Source organism: Phalacrocorax carbo, chromosome 12 (assembly GCF_963921805.1).
Source record: "Phalacrocorax carbo chromosome 12, bPhaCar2.1, whole genome shotgun sequence".
Taxonomy (NCBI): domain Eukaryota; kingdom Metazoa; phylum Chordata; class Aves; order Suliformes; family Phalacrocoracidae; genus Phalacrocorax; species Phalacrocorax carbo.
Window position 1 is genome coordinate 22,076,609 of NC_087524.1, and position 7,845 is coordinate 22,084,453.

Below are 7,845 nucleotides of genomic sequence, written 5' to 3' on the forward strand. Positions count from 1 at the left end.
CGCCCGGGCTCGCCCGGGGCGATGGGGCGCCGCGATCGGTTCCACCGGTTTGCGGTTTATGAGGTTCCGCGGTTTCTTAAATCGGTAACAAAAGAATTCAAAGCAGGGCAGCAATTGCAAGCAGTTTTCACATGCCGGTAACCCCTGTGCTCCCCTCAAATCCTGCGCGGGGCAGGAACCACCCTCAGTGCAGGACAGGCTTTATTTTCCCTTCTGGATTTCTTCAGGTTTCGGTCGCATTAAAGACAAGAAAATACCATCCGAGACCTTTGTGCTCGTGTGTGCGACTGTATGTTATTTACAGTGTAATTTCTGTGCCTGCAGGCTGTAGGAACGCCGGAACTCCCAGGAACAAAACCCACGTGGAAGGATGAGGCTGCACTGGTGTGTGGGCTGGAAAAAAGTAGAGTTTTAAAGTTGACGTGGTAAATAGGGGGGAAAAAATGGTACTTCTCAGGGAGGAGTGAAAAGGCTGGCTCTGCCGGTGTGTCGCCTAGAGCAAGCGCCAGGAAACCCACCGCCGAACCTGGTCACGTCTGTCAAGCGCGCGCCCGTAACCTTGCTAGGACAGCAGTAACAGTTCATCTGTTCAGGTAAACAGGCTTTTGTCATCGGTGAGTGGAGCTAATTTTGTAATTAGATCTTTCCCAAAGAACTAAACCTCCGTGAGAGTCACAGGGAAGCCGTGTGGAAATTACAGCTAGAAAATGAGCCATGCCCAGCATCATGCACATTACAGAAGCCAGAGAATAAGTTAACTTCTCAAATACGACCCACTGTGCTGAGGAACCAGGACTGAGCACAGAATTGACAAGAACCCCTTGGCTCCTACTTCTTTTGCACAACTTGCCCTTCTCTAAAAGAAACATTTAAGTCTTGTGTGGTGGTGCACCAAGGAACTCCGTATTAGGGAGCAGCTGCTAATCTGAGCAGCCCTGAGTGCAATGATTTCGACTTTTAGGCTCGGGGACCTAAAATCAGGTACCTCAGTCTACATACTGAGACATTTTGGTACGTGGAGGAGGCTGAGGGGAGACCTTGCTGCCCTCTGCAACTACCTGAGAGGGGCTGTAGTGGGGGGGGTTGGTCTCTGCTCCCAAGTCACTAGTGATAGAATGAGAGGGAACAGCCTCAAGTTGCGTCAGGGGAGGTTTAGACTGGATATGGGGGAAAATGTCTTCCCTGCCAGAGCAGTCAGGCACTGGCACAGGCTGCCCAGAGAGGTGGGGGAGTCACCATCCCGGAGGTATTTAAAAGATGTGTAGATGTGGCACTTCAGGGGGTGTTGGGTTGATGGTTGGACTTGATGATCCTAGAGGTCTTTTCCAACCTTAATGATTCTGTGATTCTATGATTAAGGGACACGCACCGACCTGCTGCCCTCCCACCCTGGCTGCTGCACATTGTTCCGTCACCGCCTAGTACAAGTCACCCCTCCTGTTGGGAGGACAGGCGGTGAGCTGCCCATCACTATTTCAGAAAAGTACCCAAGTTTCAATATAGAAATGTCCAATTTCCAAACAGAATCATTCAGAAGCTTCCAAGGATCATTTGCAAATTCCAACCCCCAACAGCAGAAGACCAAAATCATTCACACAGGTGTAGACCCGAGAGCTGGCCGCTCAAACTGCACGGCAATCCACAACGGGCACATCCTTGTTTCAGATTAACTTTGATGAGATCAACAGGACATTATTTTCTAGAGGACGAGGCCTTTCTTTAATGAAGCCAAGGTGCCTTCTGCATCCTCTGTCTCCTACCAAAAGGGGGAAAACAAAATGCGAGGGTGGAGGTGTGACTGAGCAGACCTCCACAGTGCTTGTCACGCGCTGGCGCTGTATGTTGCAGATAAAATTGGAGTCCTTCATTTTACTTTTGCTGGGTCTTGAGGCCAGCAAGAGATGATATCCTCAGTCGGGAGGGTGTAATATACTGCTTGTCTTTTCTGCTCTGCTAAATCAAGCTATTTTGCAGGAGAGAACACGTACTGTCAAGCTATCCCTGGCATTCATTCCTTCCAGAGCTTATTCTTCACCAGGGATCCAGTTGTACATACAGTATATACTGTCACATTCTTTGAGCCTGAGGGTGTATCACAAAAAAATAATCCAGAGATTCTTTTTTTTTTTTTTTTAATTTAGCATTCGACATGCCTGATAGAAAAATAACCCTAAATCTGGGTAATCCAGTTTGCAGAACATCTGAAGCATAAGTCATTCCGGAGTTTGAACCAAACCCAAATCCATTCACATCACATCAGATTTATTTAATTATTTCAAAGCCAGCTTCCAATTCCACCCCCAGAGCCTATTTATGTGTCTTGCCAGTATAGCTCACGTTGTGGACTGGCTTCCCGTTTATATTCACACATTTAGAACAACAGGATGCACTATAAAACCCACGCATTTTGCGACACATCCATCTAAATGTGTCGGCATGTGGCGGGGGATCCTTTCCTGCAGGTGCGAGGTTTGGAAGTGGCAGTTCCGCTAGACAAGTCTCATCTGACGTACGAACTGCGGGGTTAGGTGGTACCTGGGTGAACAGACTGGGTATCAGTTCTCTGAATTTGAGATTTTCTGAATGAGAAAAAGCTCAGCTTCGTAAAGAGCGAGCGCGGTAAAGAATATGAAAGCTCACTTCAGTGACTTGTGGAGAATAGTCACGCAAATCCAAAAGGGTGATCTTGGGAGGTGATTAATTGCGCTGTGAAGGCTGCGTGGCCTGAAGTAAAAATGCAAATGCTACAATCTCCAGATCTTAAGAGTTCAGTAACAAAGGCAGAGGATGTATAATTTACAAACCTTTTCAAGGCACCTTCGGAACTAAGAGGCTAAAAACAGAAGACATGCTGACATTTACATGAATTTGCCTCCGAATGCAGTGTCTTATCTTTTCAGTTGGGGATACACCTTGTCTTCTGACCAAAACAAACCCAAACCCTCCAGCGAAGGAATGGGGATTTACTTTGGTGATCAGAGCAAGCTCGTTGCCATCCACAGACCATCAATTCTATTTGCACTTGCTGAATTCATAGACCCCTTTGCCTCTTGGGACTTCTCTGCCTTTTCACCTGAAGTAGTATGCACTTTTTTTTGCAGAGAAATTACTTTGTACCGCCCCAAAATCCCATTCTTAGACTTGGTGTTCTTGTATCTGGAGAAACTGTGGACTCACAAGTCTTCTCATTCTTCTCTCATTTTTTTCCCTTTCCTCCATGAAGCTTATTTGCTAAATGTTTCTCCGTGCTGTGCTGTTAACTCCGTCATTTCATGGAGAATCAGGTAATTTAAAAGGAGAAGAATTTCACAGAATCATTTGGGTTGGAAGGGGCCTCTTGAGGAGATCTAGCCCACCCCCCTGCTCAAGCCCAGCCTGTGCCTCCAGGGACGGGGCCTCCGCAGCCGCTCTGGGCAGCCTGCTCCAGTGTTTGGCCACCCTCACAGTAAAAATCCCGTCGCCCTGTGTTTGTGTTTACCCTTAGCAAACAGACTGAGCTGTCACAGACCTGTCACACCTTCCGCCCTGTTCATCTCACACCTTGCTGCATGCCGTTAGAGAAACACTCGCGACCGTGGGAACTCCACAGTTACAGACGGGTTTGCTCACGTCCTCGGTCCAAAGCAAACGGGTATCGTTAGGTCTTCAACCGGGACCCTAATTTTACCATTTTCCTAGATGAAAATGTCAGTATTTCCATGTTTGCTGCATTTGATGTCCTGCTAAATTTCCCCTCATTTTGTTTTATTCTGTGTATACAACTCTTACTGACATTTAATCAAGAAAACTAGTGACCTGTCATAGCCTTTTCCCGCTGCTATTATACTACGACCTGACACGTCTTAAAGTGAATTCCTGTCTTGTTTCAGAATATTTGCTCTTTGTTTTGCAGCGTTCGTACTACACAATCTCTTCACCTCCCAAACCTATACGTTCTTCCAGACAAAAGCATTTTTCATTTTATCTTGTGTCATTCATCCAAAAGTCAAAATAGAACACTGGATCACATTTTTGCTTATCACGAAAGGTTCCTTTCAGAAGCTATTATGCATTCTCACCACTGTCAGCACCCTCCTCCTGGCTCGTACCCTCTAATTATTATGAGTTTTCTATGCTCATCATCTCAATCTGTCATTTTCACCCTTTATAATCATATCACACGTACTTGTCACAGCCGAGCTTTATTCTCCTCATGCTCAAGGCTCTCCGAACTCCCCAGAAAAAAAGGGCACAGTAAAGCCTCCTTCCCTGAACCAACAAGAGCGGTGCGAACCTGTGGTTACACACATGTACTGATCTTTGCTTCAGTGAAAGCAGATTGTCGCCCTTGGACATCTCTCGCTACACAGCTCACAATCCTGCCGTGACTGACAGCAGTTTTCTAAGGAGGGAGAGAACCTTACGTGTTAATTGTGTCATCCTGTAGTCACAGTCAAGGCCCCTGGGGAAAAACCCACACTCAAAAATAAAAGAATTTTATCACCAAAAGTAATCTGTTTTAATATAAATTTTAATTTGACTTTGAATACAACCATCTCCTCTAACCAGGGCTTTTTTTCTAGGATCAATCTTAACTTGTACAGTCTAGTAAATCTCACCAGTTCATATGCCCAAGAAGCTGGCTTTGCAAGAATGGACAAAAATGCGCTATTCTTAATCACTCTGTACGACCAGGATGCCGAATGAGTGCGTAATAAGAAGTCTTCTGTAGCAAAGGACAGACTAAATTCCCAAAAGTACAGCTGATGATGTATCAGCAGAGAGGAAGGATGTAACCAGATAAGAAAAGGTGTTGCTTAGGCATAAAGGTATTAGCTTCTATTTTACACTGTACATGTACTAATAAATACTATTTTTGTATCAAAACATAGCTTACATATACCTGAAAACTTAGCAGCTTCCAGCTACATTGATTTCTTCAAGCCAGAATTACATACTCTCTCTACGGTTGTGCCTTTGTCTAAGCACGGCTCAGGAAAATAGTGTTAAGCAGCCGTAACTTTTCTGCCACACATAAAGTTGTGGGTTCAGGGACTGGCTAGAACAAGAATTATGTTAAAACACATCAATATTTTACGGGGAATTCCCAGCTTGAATATAACGGAATAGAACCCGTGTCTGTAAGGAATATGCATTTCAGTACTTCAGCACTACAATATGGTAATTAGCAAATGTAAACCAAGACACAATTCTTTTGTAAACTGACTTATTCAGGCAGGGCTGGAAAATACGAGCGGCACTCGGGAGTGACCGCCCACACCACTGCAGCGTGCCGCGCCTTCAGGTTTTCTTTCCTCCCGATTTGGATATCGCCTCTGCAATCAAGTTCTTTGCAACTTGAGGTGAGCAGTAGATCAACTGGGCACTATGGGAGGCTTGCCAGATTAATTTGGCCCGCTGCCTGTTGTTCAATCTGGAGTCATTGAAGCCCGAGGTTTCCCTGGGACCGTGCTGCCAAATACTCCATATGGGATGCCCAGAAATATAGCCTAATGTTAGGGAGATTTAGTTCTCCTGTGTCTCCATGGGCCTATACATTTTTAACAGCAATCCTTGTTTTTACCTTCCAAATGAACCTTGAAAAGTTCTTGTGAACCTTATTAAAGAATGAGGTTTTAAATTATGTGACATAGCTGTCGTTGACATCGGCTACAGGGGAAGACGGTTATTTCCAGAAGTTACATCTGTCCTACAGCTGAAGGAGGGCGAGTCACTCCTAAAGCGTGGTCGTGTCATCGCGCTTTGGCCCGCAGACTAGGGAGCACTCACGCCCTCCGTCCCGCACCACGCCAGCCGGGGCAGCGTGTAGGCCACGATCGGCGCCGAGTTCCTTCACAGCAAAAAAGCAGCTCCGATTGTTGAGAAAGGGTCAGGCGATGGGACCAACAATACGGACAGCAAATAATAAACCAAGAGTTAATCAGGCTACGACAGCGTGTCTTCTTACTGCAAAAATGACAGTCTTTTCCACAAACGTAAGACTGGCTTTAATCGAACGGGTGGCTTAGATCAAACAGAATGTGCATTTTGTTTGGCGCTAGGGAACTTAAAAGGCAAAAGAATTTACCATCAGAAAATAGATTTGTTTGCGGAATTACGTATTTTAGTCTTACTAAGGGCACAGTGCTGAGTCCTACACCACTCTACGGTCTAATGCTTTTCATTCGTCATGAAAGAGCTGCAGGAGGGGGTTATGTGCTATTTGCTCAATGTTCTAGATTATTTACTATGGGCTTTTTGAATGATCTGAAATGTAAAATAAAATCGGGCAATCTGTGGGACTTTTTATCTAACACAAGAATTTGGAATTTAAGCAAAATAATTTTTTTTTGAAACAAGTACTTTATGGGAACAAAATGCCTGTAGTTTTTTCCTTGCTTTGTGACTGAAAGGAGCAGTAATTTCTAAAAGCTCTGAAACTCAGCAAAATATGACATAAAGTCCCAAATATACTTTCTCCAAAGATTTTCTGTTCTTACTAATTTCTGATTATGCCACTGGTTTTCTGTCAGGTTAAAATGCCAGAGAAAATATACAGCATTAGACTTTCTTCCCTCCACTCATCCCAAATCATCTGAGAGATGCAGCAATCAGTGAACAGAGCTGAGGTTCTCATACTTCTTTATCATGCCTGTGAAATCTTTTCGATTTGCTGCTTTTATCACAATACCAGCTAAGACGAACCTGTCACTGTTAAGACGAATAAACCATGGTGATCTCACTTCATGACCGATACACTTTGTTTAGAATCTTGTTAAAATACTTCTAATTTGTTCCAAAAGTTTGGTCCTAAACTACTTTTTCTCTCTGGTAAAGCAGTCAATTAATAAGCACTGAACAGGTAGACAATGAAGAAGACTTTACCAGAATTTTCAGCTAGATGAAAATTTCACTACCTGCTTTCCAAAAGTGATTGAAAAAACAACCGTATTCACAGAATCACAGAATATGAAGATTTAGGGTGGTCTGAGAACAATCTTAAAGCTGAGTCTGTTTTTAGGTGGCCTGTTACCCTACTGTGGTGTCCCAGGCTGCCTTCGGGCCTTTGCCGTGAGCGGCTGTTTGTGCAACGTGGCAGCAATGCACTTCACGTCAACTAGAATTTGTTTCTACAAGGCATGTATTTTTACATCTTTTTTCTTTTTCTTCAGAAGTCCTTATATGCTTCTGTTTTCTTAAAAATATTCTTTGAGAAAAGACAGTAACTCAATGGGGTTATTAATGCTTTATTTTGGGTTATCTTCTGCTGTGCTTTTTCAGATTTCAGAGAAAATATTGCTGATGATTATGTGTCAGAATTTTGCATTGCATTTCTAAGAACGGTAAACATTCTTCAGGATCCTTTATGACTATCTTTTTAACAACACAGAGGTAAGACAGTATTTTGGATTAAATTTTTTTTCCTGTTTCCGCATCAAAAGGACAGAAGTATTATTAGACAAAATAAAATGAAATATTCACTCTTCTTATCCTGTTCCATTTCTTCACAGTGTGATTCCCCATCACCAGTGGTAATCCTGGTTCCAGTGGCGTGAGTTGTAACACCTGCATATTTATGGGCAGCGAGCTTGAAGAGTGAAAATCTAATTTCAGGTTGACGTTGTAGCTGATTCTTTTCAACAGATATCTTGGCAAATATGAAGGAAAATGGTAATATGTCGGTCCTGAACAGCAGCCTGATCTGAATGGTAAGAACGACAACCAACCTGCCCTATCGTACTTTTTTAAGAGTATACTTTAAATGACCTGCTGTTACTTTATGGTGTGAGCATTCCTGTGTCAAGCTCGTTGGAAAATACTGCCTTGATGCTGCTCTTGAAGCAAAAGATTATGTTGCATGAACAG